The sequence below is a fragment of the Gopherus flavomarginatus genome, chromosome 3, assembly GCF_025201925.1.
Source record: "Gopherus flavomarginatus isolate rGopFla2 chromosome 3, rGopFla2.mat.asm, whole genome shotgun sequence".
In the NCBI taxonomy this organism is placed as follows: Eukaryota; Metazoa; Chordata; order Testudines; family Testudinidae; genus Gopherus; species Gopherus flavomarginatus.
This window is the reverse complement of record NC_066619.1, coordinates 94,117,388-94,133,572: the sequence shown is the minus strand read 5'-3', so window position 1 is coordinate 94,133,572 and position 16,185 is coordinate 94,117,388. Positions and strand designations below refer to the sequence as shown.

The following is a 16,185-nucleotide window of genomic DNA, read 5'->3' as shown; positions in this document are numbered from 1 at the left end:
TTCCTTCACAAATCCAGACTATAGGATCTTCACATATGATTTCAAGCACACACACACACTGACCTACCATGGCCAAATGTTCTAGAGAAGATTGCAATGGGCCTGCATCCTCAGTTTTCCTCTGCCTGCACAAAATCATATGAACATGATGAAGTGAGGAACAAGGGAAGGCAGAAGCAGTACAATTGGAAAAATCTTTAGAATCTTCTAAATTATCTTCCTCCAAAACTGGGATTACTCATATAAGTATTGCTCAGTCTGAATAAGGGCTCAAGAATCTGGATATTAGTTGGGTATCGCTACTGCTTACTAACTGCCTACACTGGGTGCTGAAGAGACAACTTTGTGAAGGAGAAAGGAAGGTTACACAAGTGACGCATTATTCAGCACCACTCAGCATGGCTAAGGGCCCAGTATAGAGACAGACTGCCCTCCTGAAGCAAGCATCTAGCACTTCTCTAGACTTAATGTGGGTTTGGGTGGCTCCGCCCCATTGCACCCATGAGAGATGTTAGGATTGGAGGGAGGAACTTAAGAGGGAGACACTCATGTCAGTTGATGGCAAACCAGGGAGCAGAGCTGACCTTCAGTCCTCAGCTCCTTGAAAGAGGGCTAACTGCAAGAAGGAACTTCCCAGATGACTGTTGACCAACAGCCCCTCCCTGAAGGAAAGGAGGGCCAGAGGCTGACTCTCCCAGAGAGAAAACTATTCGCCTCTATTACAAGTGATCTCAGTTTAGGGCCACAGACAAATGAATGCCCTCTGAAAGAAGACAGCCTTAACCCAATTAAGGATCATTCATTTGTGTTAATTCCTCTTATTTCTCTTCATTAACTGCCCTGGAAGGGGAGAGACTTTAAAATCACCTGGCCAGAGGGCCATGTAACAGGAAGAGGGAGACCACCACAGCCTCAGAGTGACCTGTGAGTTACGGGATAAGGAGAGAGATACTAAGCAACAGCTGGCCACAAAGAGGTACCAGTGGTGAGACAAACCCTTCATACCTACTGAGATCATATGGATAGCCTTTTATCTCATTTCCTTTATTACACAAGGCGAAAGAGAAACAGCATACAGGAAACCTTTATCCCAACATGACAGAAATGCATTTGATACAGATATCAATCCCTTCGTGCTTTTCTACAAAATGTCCATCACTTCAAATTTTCTGGAAGAATGTCTGTCTTCAAGGGACAGAAATCTTGTCATGTGACATTCAACTCTTAAAAGAGTGGGATTTTTACAGATTTACAATTTTGTATGGCTCACTGAGCAGACAAAGTTCTCAATATAAAATCTGGTAAACACACACAAGAAGTTTTAAGAAATATTATTTCAAAAATGACAAAAAGCATCAAAGACAATGGGAAGACTATTTCTGTGACCCAGTGTTGCTGGCAGAGAGGAACTGAGGACAGAGGGATGTGTGCACACCACCTAACAATAACCTTATTTCTTTCTTCTCTAGCCAGAAATCACCTCTTTCCTGGCTGGTACAGAGAAATGAGATTATACTTTATATAATTCTCTTTCCCCAAATCAGTTTGGGGCATTTACTTTTCCACCCCACCTCCTAAGGACCACATACTGGATTATTTTCCACATGTCTGAATCAAGCAAATTATCTCATTAAATAATGTACATAAAATAGCACACATACAGCTGCTTGGAAGCTGAACCTGAAACCTTGGAACCTGAAATTTAGGCAGGCAGATGTAATGGAAATTTGGAGAGAACATACGAATTACCAACACTATTGATTAAAAAAGTTATATGCAATCATTAATATTCATAAGTGGTCAACTCCTTTATTTTACAATTTGTCTGACAGCCAATAATTCTACTAGCAAAATGGTCCTTAAAATTATGTTGGGCATCTGTTCCTTAATTACTTAGCAAAGAGTGCCACCTATTGAATTACTGCTCTGCTACCTACGTACCTAGATTTTTCTGAACCAGAACAGTGAGATCATACAAAATAACAATTTGAAGTGAGGCTTTACGCCAATATAATCAATAATAATAATTAAATAAAAGCTACAGCATCAACAATCAGAGCAACAGCATGAGAAAGGCACTGGCAGATGGTAATGTTTTAACTTTAACCTTTGCGTCATGTAGTCACGCTGTGAGCAGGGTTAGATGAAGAAGTAGTTATTCACCATGTGCAGTAATGATGGTTCTTCTAGATTTGTGTCTCTGTGGCTGCTCCACTTTAGGTTAGCTATATTTCTTTATTTAAAAAAAACTGTTTTAGTAAGATAGAGATATTTTTCTTTAATTGCCAGATTTTCCCCTTTCACCACTGGGGAAACCTTTATCAGATAATGCCTGGCTTGCCTGGATTTAAAAAATGTGACTCTTGCCGTGAGGTGATGCCTGTCTCAGATGGTCATTCATTGTGTGTCCGTTGTTCGGGGGAGACCCATATCTCCCCAAAATGTTCATATTGCAGTAACCGGAAAGTCAGGGCAAGGCACAACAAAGATCATCAGTGGACCCAGCCAGGGTTTCCCATACCGTTGCTGCATCTCAAGGATGGAGACATTTGGTCTCAGCAGCTTTCCATGTTGGTCTTCATCCTGTCAGTGAAGAGTGCTGGGAGGAGAAACGGTTCCCATGTACTTTCTCCTCTTCATCACTGGAGAAGGGATGTGGAGTCAGAGAAGTGGGCAATTGTTCAGTTAGTTGCCCCGGAGATCCCTCAGTACCGAGCAAGGGTAATTGCAGCAGCGAGGAGACTACTATATCCTTGCTTTGTAGAAACTGCTGTGGAGCAGTATGTTTCTGAGGTGGCAGTACCACTGATGTGGATATGGTAGGTGCCTTTGTCGAGATGGTTGGTGCCGTGGTTGGCCTGCCCATTGGTGCTGACGACTGAATGCCAGTGGGGGTGGCATTGCCTGTTGAGGCGATCTCGGTGCCAATTCCCGCACCGGGGTGGTCGGTGCCGTGGAGGAAGAATGTCTCAACTCCGTTCTGGAATGGCAGGGCTCAGCAGAGGTCCACTGAAGGATGGTGCTGGAGGCGCCTGGAGTCTCAAAGGTACTCACTCTACTTGAACTCGGCACCAAAGAAAGCGACCTTGCCAGGGACCTCTTTTTTCTTTGAGTGTCCCTATTGGAGGAGGTTGTGGCTCACTTCCTGGATCATTTGGAAGGCTAAGCACTCCCATTAGCAGAAGTTTTGTTCGGGGAACCATCTGCTGATGTAGATTTTGCTCCTGGAGGAGTAGGCTGAAGGGACTTCTCCATTAAAATGATTTTGAGGCAGAGATCTCTGTCATACCTTACCCTGGCTTTCAGGTTACTGCAATATGAACATTTTGGGGGATATGGGTCTCCCCCAAACAATGGACACACAATGAATGACTGTCTGAGACAGGCATTGCCTCATGGCAAGAGTCACATTTTTTAAATCTGAGCGAGCTGAGCATTGTGTCTGATAAAAGTTTCCCCAATGGGGAAAGAGGAAAATCTGGCCATTAAAAAAAAAACTCACTATCTTACTAAAACAATTTTTTTTTATAAAGAAATCTAGCTAACCTAAAGTGGAGCACCCACAGGGACCCCACTCGAAGAAGAAACAGGGGTTAGCTCACCTGCAGCAGCCTGGAGCCCTATTTACACAAGTGCTCCCACCATTGCTCCCACCAGTGGCTACCAATGGAGGCAACAGTGAGAAAAATATCTAATGCAGATGCCTTCCTAGGGAAGGGCCTTAGTCTGCAAATTTAAGAATCTAGTAAATGAAAAGAACAAAAACAAAAATAAACCCTCTACATTTAAGGATGTAACTTGCTGTCTCTCTCTCTCCAGTGGAACTACAATACATCCTAACTAGTATTTTGCCAAAGGTACTTCAATTGATTAGTTCTGTAGGTTGATTTAACAGTAGGTCAATTAGAATGCTAAAGCATGTTTGGGGACTATAAACGCAGCTACCAATTTTCACTAAAAGGATAATTTAAAGGTAACACCTTAATTCAGATCTATTCAGAAGTATTTTGGTTTGTCTCTATTTCTACAATCATCAGAGGGTAGCTGTGTTAGGGCTTGGCTACACTGGAGAGTTGCAGCACTGTAAACCCACCACCAGCGCTGCAACTTACTCACCATCCACACTTGCAGGGCACATACAGCGCTGCACCTCCCTGGCTGCAGTGCTGGTTGTACTCCTACTCTGCCTCGGGTATAAGGATGGCAGCGCTGGTGACGCAGCGCTGCTCCGCAAGTGTGGCCACCAAAAGCGCTGTAATTGGCCTCCGAGGTATTCGGAGGTATCCCAGAATGCCTGTTCAGCCACTCTTCCGGTTTGTTGTGAACTCCGGGCTCCCGGAGCTGCTTATCTAAAAAACAAACACAGCTAATATTTGCTGAGCAGAGGCAGGCAGGGGAATTGCTTTGGAATGTTCACAGCCGTTTGCTTGAGGAGAGAAGCAACACGGCGGCGGGGGTGGGGAGGGGAGGGTCCGTTTTGGAGCAGCTGCTTATGGGGTCTGAAGGCTATTTAGGAGTGCATAATTTGCATGTAATGAATAAGAGAGGGGTGGGGGAAGGGGTCGAAACTATTAAAATGATTGAAGGTTGGTGCTGTGTATCTTCCAGTCCTTAGAACTTGCAAGGCAGGGAGCTGACACAGTGTCAGCTCCAAAAATCCACTCTCTCTGTCTCCCCCACACTCCCTGTCACACTCCACCCACCCCCCTCTTTTGAAAAGCACGTTGCAGCCACTTGAATGCTGGGAGAGCTGCCCATAATGCACCACTCCCAACAGCGCTGCAAATGTGGCCACACTGCAGCGCTGGTAGCTGTCAGTGTGGCCACACTGCAGTGCTTTCCCTACACAGCTGTACGAAGACAGCTGTAACTCCCAGCGCTGTACAGCTGTAAGTGTAGCCATGGCCTCTGTCTGTATCCACAAAAACAACATGGAGTCCAGTGGCACCTTAAAGACTAACAGATGTTAAGGTACCATCGGACTCCTTGTTGATTTTATACCTACAATGTCCAGATTCACACCATGAGGACAATTCTTTAACATGATTTGCTCACACATCACAGGATTTTCCTTAAACATGAAATATGCTCTTCTTTACATCCAACATTTATAGCATCTCTGTTCACTGGCTTGCTGCTAGTGGCATGTCCTGGAGCAGTTTAGTTAGTATAGTTCTTTTATAGGCTTCTTCAAGTGATATTTATCAGTTACACTAATCCATTCTGAGAAACTAAATAAATCCTTGCAGTTGTTCAGTGATGCTCCACATATGTAAATAAGCTGTATATTGTTGAAGGAGAGACATGCCCAATTTCAGTCTAGTCATCTTTGCCTAATGGGACTGTCAGGTGTATCACAAGCAACAGATGCTTGTTTGACAAAGGACCTTTTTATTCTGGCTAATTAAGCAGTAGGACACACCCGCCTGTTAACAGTTCTTCTTTGTACTGGCAGTAGTGGCTGAATCATACAAATCTACAGCTAAATAGGCCACATCTTGAAAGAAGGCTAATTAACCCCTAGGAGAAGGAAAAGACTATTGCACAAACCCAGCTGCTGCATGTGACAAGATTAGCATATCTTCAGCCTAATAGGCAAAATCCAAGAAAAGCAACTGTGTTAAGAATACATGTTTTACTGCAAATTTTGTGTACTCTAATAACGTTGTTTGTTAAGCTTCCTAAAGATTATTTAATACACTCAATTTCACAGTAGGGATCCTTCTGTTTTCAACACTTTACATACCAGACTGAATGGTTTAAGAGCCTGACCTTATCAACTATCTATCAAATAGTATTGTATAAATGTGTCAGCTTAATAGTAACTATTTGCTTTTTTATTGGGCTCCTTCATTCTGAACTAATTTACTTTTCTAAATACTAGTTTGTAAAGTTTTATTCCACTACATACACGTTATTGTCTATACCAAATAAGGTACTCGGTTTTAATTGAATGCTGAAACTAAAAGCTTGCAATTTTACTTTCAAGTGTAGCAGGAAATTTCTTTTCTCTCCTTTAGAAGGGTAAATAAAACATCTTTGAAGCCAGACTAAATTAAATCTTCTAATCACATGCAATATTGACAAGCTTTTAATGGTCAGAATGAAAACCTAATCTTAGACCTTACCTACTCATAGTAGTGAATGACCAACACTCTCTTTATGAATTTCAGGCAACATAATGACTTATACAACAAAGTAAAATTCTTAGAACATGTAAGTATCAACAAATGAATTAATACAGACTGCTTAGTTCTTGAGCCATACTACAAATGTGAACCAATCTTAATAAATACTATGGATTCTTTTTATCTTTTGTATAAATTTAAATAAATAAATCAAATAAATAATGATTTCAAATAAGCTCTTACGATCTTCATTAACATTTTGTGGGCTGCATACACCTATTTCTATAATCTAGGAATTATTGTGGGGAAGTTCTATAGCTTGTGTGTTATGCAAGAGGTCGACTAGAAGATCACAATGATCCCTTCTGCCCATGGAATCTGTTAATCTATTTCTAAGGTAGAAGATAACTTCAATGAACTATTCTGAGTGGGAAAAGAAAAAAGTTTTAAACATTTTTTTTTTTTTTAATTTTAAGGAAACTAATTTGGAGAAAAATAGTCCTGGATTGTCTGTCCCCTCTGACTCACTTAGGGATAACAAAATAGACAGGAGTAGGCAGCTGGATATTTCTGAGATATGGACTGATCTTACATATTTTATTCAGCAAAATAGCTTGTTCACCATCTCGAGAGTTCTAGGGAGGAGAGAAGGAATAGCTGTGAAATTGGGGAAAGTCAATAAACTTGATTCTGTAGATCTATACATCACTAATGCACACCTGACTACGGTACCTGGACCCAAGAGGAAAAAGCACAGACAGCTACAAACAAGCATGGACCCTTTCTGGTAATTCCCAATGGAAGAGTCACAAAAGGCACATTGACTAGAAATTTTGATTACTGGTTTACTTCTAATTTCCCATACATGTATCACTCACTAGTCATCATAATAGGGTTCCCCATCTCCAGTTAAGCACAGTATCTTTTGGCCGAAAGGATATGGCATAGACCTCTTGCTGTGACCTACCAAAAAGTGCTTCCAAAGCTGTAGCAACATATTAGTAAAACCTGTTAGAGCATCAAAATTATATTTAATCCTGCTAGGTAATCTATCAACATTACAAATATGTCATCTTAGGAAAACTAATTCTAAAAAACATTTCTTTAACATTCTCTCATAAGGTCTCCCAAGGCAAGATCAGACTCATAAGTAGGAAAGTTAGAAGAAAGGAAATGAACATTTCAGTCAACTATCACATTTTTCTATTCTCAGACATTATTCTGTTCACTAGATGTTTTGGCCACAACCAAGTGGAAGAAAACAAAGGAGGGAGAATCACAGGAAAGAATAAAAACTATGAATAGAGAAGGCTAAGTAAGAGTGATAAATCAACAAAACACTACTGATGGCAGGATTAGTCGGCCAAAAGTGATATCTGAAAATACCTGCACTTTTAGTCTCCAATATCTAGACACTGAACACAGTACAGAAGCCGTTTTACAGATCTCCTTGTATATTGCTTGTGCTCATTTCATCCATGAAATTTCTATCTTTCTCACATAATAGACTGTAGGCCTTCTTTAGAATGCCTGGTCACTGGCCTTACATGTTTCCATAAAGCATAACTTCAGCTATTTGGTGACAGATATTTTTGCTGTTTTTATTCCTTTCACTGAATGAAAAATGTCTTTGATTTCTTATGAATGTTTATGTCCCTACTCATTTCTAGCTTGTGTCAGTTCTTCTCGTTTTCACATCCATGTTTTGGACAAAAGGACTGCAGTACAAACATTGAGATCTGTAGAAGATAGAACTCACTTTTAGTGCAAAGTCAGAGCCTATTCTCAGTAATGGCTTGTCATTATGAAAACTACAGAAAAAATGGTTACCTACCTTTTGTAACTGTTGTTCTTTGAGATGTGTTGCTTACGTCCACTCCATTCTAGGTGTGTGCACGCCCATGTGCACAGTTGTTGGAGACTTTTGCCTTACCAGTATCTGGAGGATCACCTGTGGCGTCCCCTTGAGTGCCGTACTCATGCGTCGATATATTAGGTGCCACTGTCCCTATGCCCTCTCAGTTCCTTCTTGCCGGCAACTCTGACAAAGGGGAAGGAGGGAGAGTAATGGAATGGACATGAGCAACCCATCTTGAAGAACAACAGTTACGAAAGATAGGTAGATAACTGTGTTTTCTTCTTCAAGTGCTTGTTCATGTCAATTCCATTCTAGGTAACTCACAACCAGTATCTACGGAGTGGGTTCTGAGTTCACAGCCTCCTGGCTTGCAGTACTGCCCTACTAAAGCCAGCATCATCCCAGGCCTGCTGAGCAAGTGTGTAGTGGGACGTAACCGTGTGGACAGCGAATCAGGTGGCCGCCCTGCAGATGTCCTGGAGAAGTTCCTGGGCCAGAAAAGGGGCCAAAGAAGCCTGCTCCCTGGTCAAGTGGGTAGTGACAATTGCCAGGGGCAGCAGCTTCACTTGATCTTAGCAGAAGCGAATGCAGGCGGTGATCCAAGAAGAAATTCTTTGAGTGGATACAGGATGACCTTTCATCCTGTCAGCCGCTACGATGAACAATTCTGTCAACTTACAGAATGGCTTGGTCCTCCAGTAAATGTAGAAGGCCACAGCCCACCTAACGTCTAAGGCACGCAGTCTACGCTTCTCTTCCGATTTATGTGACTTTGGAAAGAAGACCGGTAAGTAAATGTCATGGCGTGAATGAAACAGAGACCATCTTGGGCAAAAAGCCAGGAGCGGTCTCAGCTGGACCTTGTCCTTGTAGAAGACCGCATAAGGTGGTTTCAAGGTGAGTGCCCAAACGTCAGAGACTCAACAGGCCGAAGTCACAATGACAAAGAACGCACCCTTCTAGGGCAGGAGAAGGAGAGAACAGGAAGCCAAAGGCTCCAAAGGAAGAGCCATGAGCCGCAACAGCACCAGGTTCAAGTTCCATGGGGGAACAGGGTACTTGACATGTGAGTAGAGGAGTTCAAGACCCTTGAGAAATCCAGCCATCATGTCCTGGGTGGAAACCAATCTGTCCTCGAGCAGCAGATGGAAGGCTGAGAGGGCCGTGAAGTAGACCTTGGTCAATGAAAGGAACTAGCCGTGGAGCTTGAGATGCAGAAGGTAGTCTAAAAACAGCTGCAACGAGGCTCGCTCTGGCCGGATGCCTTTATCCAAGGTCCAACAGGTGAACTGTTTCCACTTGGCCGGGTAGATCACTCTGGCAGCAGGCTTTCTACTTCTCAAAAGGATCTGTTGGACATCGGCCGAGCAGCTCGTTCAACCACGCAGATTAGTTAGAAAAAAGGTCTACGAAGAACCACTAATGCTCTACAGTCGCTAAGGCAAAAGTCTCCGACAACTGTGCACATGGGCGCGCACACACCTCAATTCAAATGATGGTTTTGTCAGTGCTTGAAGGATTAGATTAAGTTTTCCATGATATTGATCTTGGCATTGTAGTCAGACTGATATTGTCTGCTGCTTTAGGAAACTTTTTACAACGGGGTTTCCAGCACCAATACTAGGATTCTTGATACTTAGGATGTTTATTATTGAATAACATGCACCTTCATTGAGGTTTATTTTAATGATAATATTCACCTAGCTTTGCAAGTAGTCCAGGATGATGAGGATTTGGGCTAGCTAGGGCCTAAAATCCCTTTCCTCAATTCAGTATTTCCCATACTTTGGCATATGCAAAACACATAGCTTTTTGTCCTAAATCAAACCGTGAGCTTTTTGGAATTAAGGAAATAAATTGTGAGAAGTAATTCTCTTATAAGCATCTGACACACAGCTTTTAGGCTATAAATTTTAGGCAATCTGAGTGAACTGTGCATCCTTGACTAAATACATTGTCCTCAGAGTTAGTATCAATGGTTGACTAATGGCTATGTCCAGTAGGTCTGGGAACGAGTCTCTTAGGCCAATAAAGTACTATTTATTAAGTGCACTACAGCTGTGGTTTTATTTTTCTGATAGTTCTTTCGAATGAGCAAAATTGGGAGGAGGATGTTTACATACGATCAAAGCTCCGATTCTGTAAAGGAGCATCTTTTCCTGTCTGTTAGATCCTTTTATTGGGGGGTGGGGAGAGGAAATGAGAGATTTCTGATTTTTTGCTGAGACAAACAGGTCTAAACCACTGCAGTACCCAATATCCTGGTGGTCTGTATGAACACTCCTGCATATGGAGTGCATTCTCCATGGTCCTTTAGTAGTCTAATTGGTTAGCTGGCTCAACAGTCTGGTTTCCCTTATACTCACAGCTATTACAACAACAACAACGAGACTGGTGGCACCTTAAAGACTAACAGATTTATTTGGGCATAAGATTTCATGGGTAAAAAACCTCACTTCTTCAGATGCATGGAGTGAAAGTGTTTTTGTCGGTACAGACTAACACAGCTACCCCAACCACAGCCTAAGTGGAATTCTGAGGTAGTCTGTGTAAGCAAGTAGGGATGTCTGGAAGGTTTGAGGCACTGGTTCCAGGGTCTGGGGATGGCAGGACAACAGTTTCTCATGTCCCAAGGAAAGGTTCAGACTAGAAGTCTGAGCCTGGGAGCATGGCTTACAGACCCACAACTAAGAACAGTGACCAGGTTCTCTACAGACCCCGTTTGCTTAGAAACATATGGGAAACAGTGGCTGGGTCCATTCACAACACAGCACAGCAGCTGGTGTCCATCCAGAGGGAGACTTGGCCAGGCTGTGATAAGTATTATATAGGCTTCTTCAGAAGAGTGGGGTACTCTTATACACTACATTGGTGTACATAAGACATAGCTGTCATTCTCAGTCATGATGAAGATAGCAGACAGTCTGCAGGTGTTTCATGGTCAGGTAAACTGCTCTAATTTCTAACCAATTCAGGCTCCTCTAGCCTTCTGATTCATTCCTTTGATAAGCAAGCACCAAAACTGTTAAACCCATATCTGTGTTCATCTTTGTTCTGTATAGTTCCATAACAGGGCCACCCAGAAGGGAGGGGCAATTTGCCCCAGGCCTCGGGCACCGCAGGGCCCCCCCCCGAGAGTTTTTCAGGGCCCCTGGAGCAGGGTCCTTCACTCGCTCCGGGGGCCCCAGAAAACTCTTGCAGGGCCCGGCCCCCCGGAGCTTCTTCCGCTCCGAGTCTGAGTATAGCTGTAGCCCTGGTCCAGCAGCTCTGACCCCAGTAGCCTATCAGCAACACTCCAGTCACATTCTATAAAAGCAGCAAAGAATCCTGTGGCACCTTATAGACTAACAGACGTTTTGGAGCATGAGCTTTCGTGGGTGAATACCCACTTCCTCAGATGCATGTAATGGAAATATCCAGGGGCAGGTATATATATGTGTGCTAGCAAGCAAGCTAGAGATAACGAGGTCAGTTCAATCAGGGAGGATGAGGCCCTGTTCTAGCAGTTGAGGTGTGAAAACCAAGAGAGGAGAAACTGGTTCTGTAATTGGCAAGCCATTCACAGTCTTTGTTCAATCCTGAGCTGATGGTGTCAAATTTGCAGATGAACTGAAGCTCAGCAGTTTCTCTTTGAAGTCTGGTCCTGAAGTTTTTTTTGCTGCAGGATGGCCACCTTAAGGTCTGCTATAGTGTGGCCAGGGAGGTTGAAGTGCTCTCCTACAGGTTTTTGTATATTGCCATTCCTAATGTCTGATTTGTGTCCATTTATCCTTTTCCGTAGAGACTGTCCAGTTTGGCCGATGTACATAGCAGAGGGGCATTGCCGGCATATGATGGCGTATATTACATTGGTGGATGTGCAGGTGAATGAACCAGTGATGGTGTGGCTGATCTGGTTAGGTCCTATGATGGTGTCGCTGGTGTAGATATGTGGGCAGAGTTGGCATCGAGGTTTGTTGCATGGATTGGTTCCTGAGCTAGAGTTATTATGGTGTGGTGTGCAGTTACTGGTGAGAATATGTTTCAGGTTGGCAGGTTGTCTGTGGGCAAGGATTGGCCTGCCACCCAAGGCCTGTGAAAGTGTGGGATCATTGTCCAGGATGGGTTGTAGATCCTTGATGATGCGTTGGAGGGGTTTTAGCTGGGGGCTGTATGTGATGGCCAGTGGAGTCCTGTTGGAACTCTTAGAAACCCAAGAGAGAAACCAACAGGACTCCACTGGCCATCACATACAGCCCCCAGCTAAAACCCCTCCAACGCATCATCAAGGATCTACAACCCATCCTGGACAATGATCCCACACTTTCACAGGCCTTGGGTGGCAGGCCAGTCCTTGCTCACAGACAACCTGCCAACCTGAAACATATTCTCACCAGTAACTGCACACCACACCATAATAACTCTAGCTCAGGAACCAATCCATGCAACAAACCTCGATGCCAACTCTGCCCACATATCTACACCAGCGACACCATCACAGGACCTAACCAGATCAGCCACACCATCACTGGTTCATTCACCTGCACATCCACCAATGTAATATACGCCATCATATGCCGGCAATGCCCCTCTGCTATGTACATCGGCCAAACTGGACAGTCTCTACGGAAAAGGATAAATGGACACAAATCAGACATTAGGAATGGCAATATACAAAAACCTGTAGGAGAGCACTTCAACCTCCCTGGCCACACTATAGCAGACCTTAAGGTGGCCATCCTGCAGCAAAAAAACTTCAGGACCAGACTTCAAAGAGAAACTGCTGAGCTTCAGTTCATCTGCAAATTTGACACCATCAGCTCAGGATTGAACAAAGACTGTGAATGGCTTGCCAATTACAGAACCAGTTTCTCCTCTCTTGGTTTTCACACCTCAACTGCTAGAACAGGGCCTCATCCTCCCTGATTGAACTGACCTCGTTATCTCTAGCTTGCTTGCTAGCACACATATGTATACCTGCCCCTGGATATTTCCATTACATGCATCTGAGGAAGTGGGTATTCACCCACGAAAGCTCATGCTCCAAAACGTCTGTTAGTCTATAAGGTGCCACAGGATTCTTTGCTGCTTTTACAGATCCAGACTAACACGGCTACCCTCCGATATGAGTCACATTCTAGCTTCCATCAGTCTTGTTTACTACTTGTAGGGTGAACCCAACAAACTCCCAGATCCGAATTTTCCCAAAAACGTGTGTTCTGCACTGTCCAGCCATTTCCTGGACAGTTCAGCTATTAAAGGTTCATTGCCCCTGTAAAGGGCAATATTCAACAATTTGCTACTTTGAACTGTTTGGTAACTCCAGTTAATTTAAACATAAAATACGTTTATTTAACTACACAGAGATTATATTTGTAGTCACTTAAAACCTATGTATTAAACTCAGAAATGATTATAAGAGAAATAAAGATAAAATGCTTCCTAGCAGCTAAAACTTAACAAGCTAGACTTGGCTCAAGGTAAATCCTTACCAGATGTTCCCAGCAACTGCGCTGACCAAAAGTCTCAGGTCAGGATTTCCCCCGAAGTCAAAGAGCTGGTTCTTTGTCTTCTTTGGCGAAAGAGAAAGAGAGAGTGTTTTGCCTCTCACGTTTATAGTCCAGTCACCCTTTTGATATGCATTTTCCAGAGGGTTATCCCTAGACATAGGCGCCGACTTCCCTGCTTTCCCTGGGTGCTCGACCCCACCTCTGCCCTCGCCCCGAGCACCAGCTCTGCACTCCCATTGGCCGGTAATTGGCCAATGTGAACTTGGGAAGACTGGTGCCTGTGAGTGAGAGTCGTGCACCTCCACCTAGGAGCCACACCTGCTACTGGCCACTTCCGGGGCACCGCTGACCAGGAACTGCCAGAAGTAAGTCTGTGCCCCAATCTCCTGCCCCAGCCCTGAGCCCCGCCCCAAACCTGGAACCCCTTCCTGCACCCTAAAACCCTCATTCCCAGCCCCACCAAGAGCCTGCACCCCCAGCCCAGAGCCTCGACCCCCTCCCGCACCCCAACCTCCTGCCCCAGCCCAGAGCCCCCTCCCACATCCTCAACGCCTCATTCCTGGCCACGCCCTGCAGCTCTTACCCCCACACCTCAACCCTCTTCCCCAGCCCTGAGCCCGTCCCACACCCCAAACCCCTCATCCCCAGCTCCATTGGGTCACGGGCATCAACAATTTTATTCAATTTGGTCCCCAGAATAAAAGTTTGAAAACCACTGGTGTAGATAACTAATGACAATGATTAATGCTGGCAATGAATTATCTGTATACAGATGACATGCACAAGTTGCTTAACTATCTTTTTAAAACAGAAGCGCTGTAACCATTTTTTCTTCTTATTTCAAATCAAATTTAAACTGATGCTTTTTTCATACAAAGTCTGAATCAAGTTATTAAGATCTTTCAAGTTGAAGGCCTAATTCAGAAATAGTGCAATGAAGTTTGAGAACGACCCCTTCTGACAACAAAAATTACTACATGACCCCAGGAGGAGCAACCAATGCCTGAGCCCACCTGAGACCCTGCCACCCCAGGCATGGGGGCCAAGCCTGAGCCCCACTACCCTGGGTGGGAAGGGGGCAAAGCCAAAGCCCGAGCCCCACTGCTCAAGCAAGGGAGCTGTAACCTGAGCCCTGCCACCCAGGGCTTTGGCCCCGGGCCCCAGCACGTCTAACACCAGCACTGATGACCCCATTAAAATGGGGTCGCAACCCACTTTGGAGTCCCGACCCAATTTGAGAATTGCTGGCCTAATTCATAATATGACCCACTTACACATGATTCATGTAGCAATTTAGATAGCAGTTTGGGTCCCATTGTATTAGATTCCATATAACATGTAATAAATCACAATTCCTGCCCCAAAGAGCTTACAGTCATTGAAACCACAATGTGATAGTTATAATATTACAATCACTGACAGCAAAATACGATCTCCCCTAAGCACTACTCCCAGCTATTTCCTTTCCAATCACAAATAAAAGGGGATAGCACTGGCACTTGGACTATACTTCCTCAGCACAATGGCCAGGTTAAATTATTTACTCCAACATCCATTATCTTAGTACCAGGAAGGAGGAGAAACAGGATTAATAATATTGTGCAGTGAAGGTGGATCAGGTAGAGGAAAGGGAACTGGAGAGGGTAGAGGGAGATGTAGTAATATCCCACAGCCCTGAGAGAAACATGATGTAAATACACTAGTTCCATTCAGCAAAGATGTCACTACAATACAGACCCCACTATACTAGACTGGAGATCATCCCCATTAATGAGGATGAGTGAGGTTCTACTGAATAATATTTAGCAGTAAGATGGGATTGAAAAAGAAAAGATTTAGAAAAGATCAAAAATGCTTTCTGGGCTACAAAAGTAAGTACCGCTATTACAAGAATGCTAGAGCTCCTAGAAAGTTAGAAGTTGGGCTGATTTTTAGGGAATTTTTTTCTAGATACTTACAGTATATACAAAAATGACTAACTAGTAAAAGGCACAAATTATAGGAATAAACAAAAACCAAGTCATGTCAGGTTAGAGAACAACAGTTTTGGGATACGTAAACAAGTGTCTGGTGGGGGAAGAGGAAATGATACCAAGCTCAGGAAGAACCCTCCTATGCCTAACTAATTTCAGATGATCAGAGATCCACATGGCGTATCAGTCACTTTCCAAAACTAGAATTCTATGGAAGCAAGTTTGAGGGAGAAGCAGTGATTTAAAAACACTGGGACTGGTGTAAGAGGGTCTTAGAAAAAGTCAAATACCCTCCAGGATAAAAGAAAATATTGATCTTACAAGAATGCTCACATTACTAGTGAGTACAAAGTTTAACTGAACAACTCAACACATTATGCTTTACTGGGTATCTCTATGGGTCACTTATTGTATAGAAGCACTTTCAGAATAATGCAAAGTATTACATTCTACTGTGCTCCCTGTGCTGCTAGAAGTGGGTTAAAACAACCCCTTAAAATGAGACTTTACTATTCATTACCAAACAGTAAGTCAGCAGTTAGAATTATTTTCTGCAGCTAACACAAAACAAAAATCCTATCAAAAGAAGACGGATCATTCCTTTGTGTGAAGAACTGATATTTGCTCTTATCATCATCATCATTATTTATTTTTGTTATTGTAGAGCTTAGGAGCCCTAGTCATGGATCAGGACCTTACTACGCTAGACTCTGTACAAACACAGAACAAAAAGTTGG

The 16,185-nt window shown here is 43.5% G+C and overlaps 3 protein-coding genes across 10 annotated transcripts in view; 2 read left to right on the top strand and 1 right to left on the bottom strand.

Annotated features, from left to right (window-relative positions):
• The window catches only part of LOC127046791 (uncharacterized), a 541,802-nt gene that overhangs the window by 181,129 nt on the left and 344,488 nt on the right, over nt 1–16,185 (top strand). The gene's annotated exons all lie outside the window — the stretch shown is intronic.
• LOC127046786 (uncharacterized) overlaps nt 1–16,185 on the top strand; it is a 396,910-nt gene that overhangs the window by 200,386 nt on the left and 180,339 nt on the right. The gene's annotated exons all lie outside the window — the stretch shown is intronic.
• Nucleotides 1–16,185, bottom strand: part of RFX3 (regulatory factor X3) — a 253,853-nt gene that overhangs the window by 125,123 nt on the left and 112,545 nt on the right. The window contains exon 2 of one of the 8 annotated variants that reach the window (XM_050944277.1): nt 13,458–13,537. The exons of 5 other annotated variants lie outside the window; for them this stretch is intronic. The gene's annotated coding sequence lies outside the window, so the exon portion shown is untranslated. Of the gene's footprint in view, nt 1–67; nt 126–13,457; nt 13,538–16,185 lie in introns of all 8 variants that reach the window. 2 more of the 8 variants (XM_050944278.1, XM_050944276.1) reach the window with 2 other exon arrangements.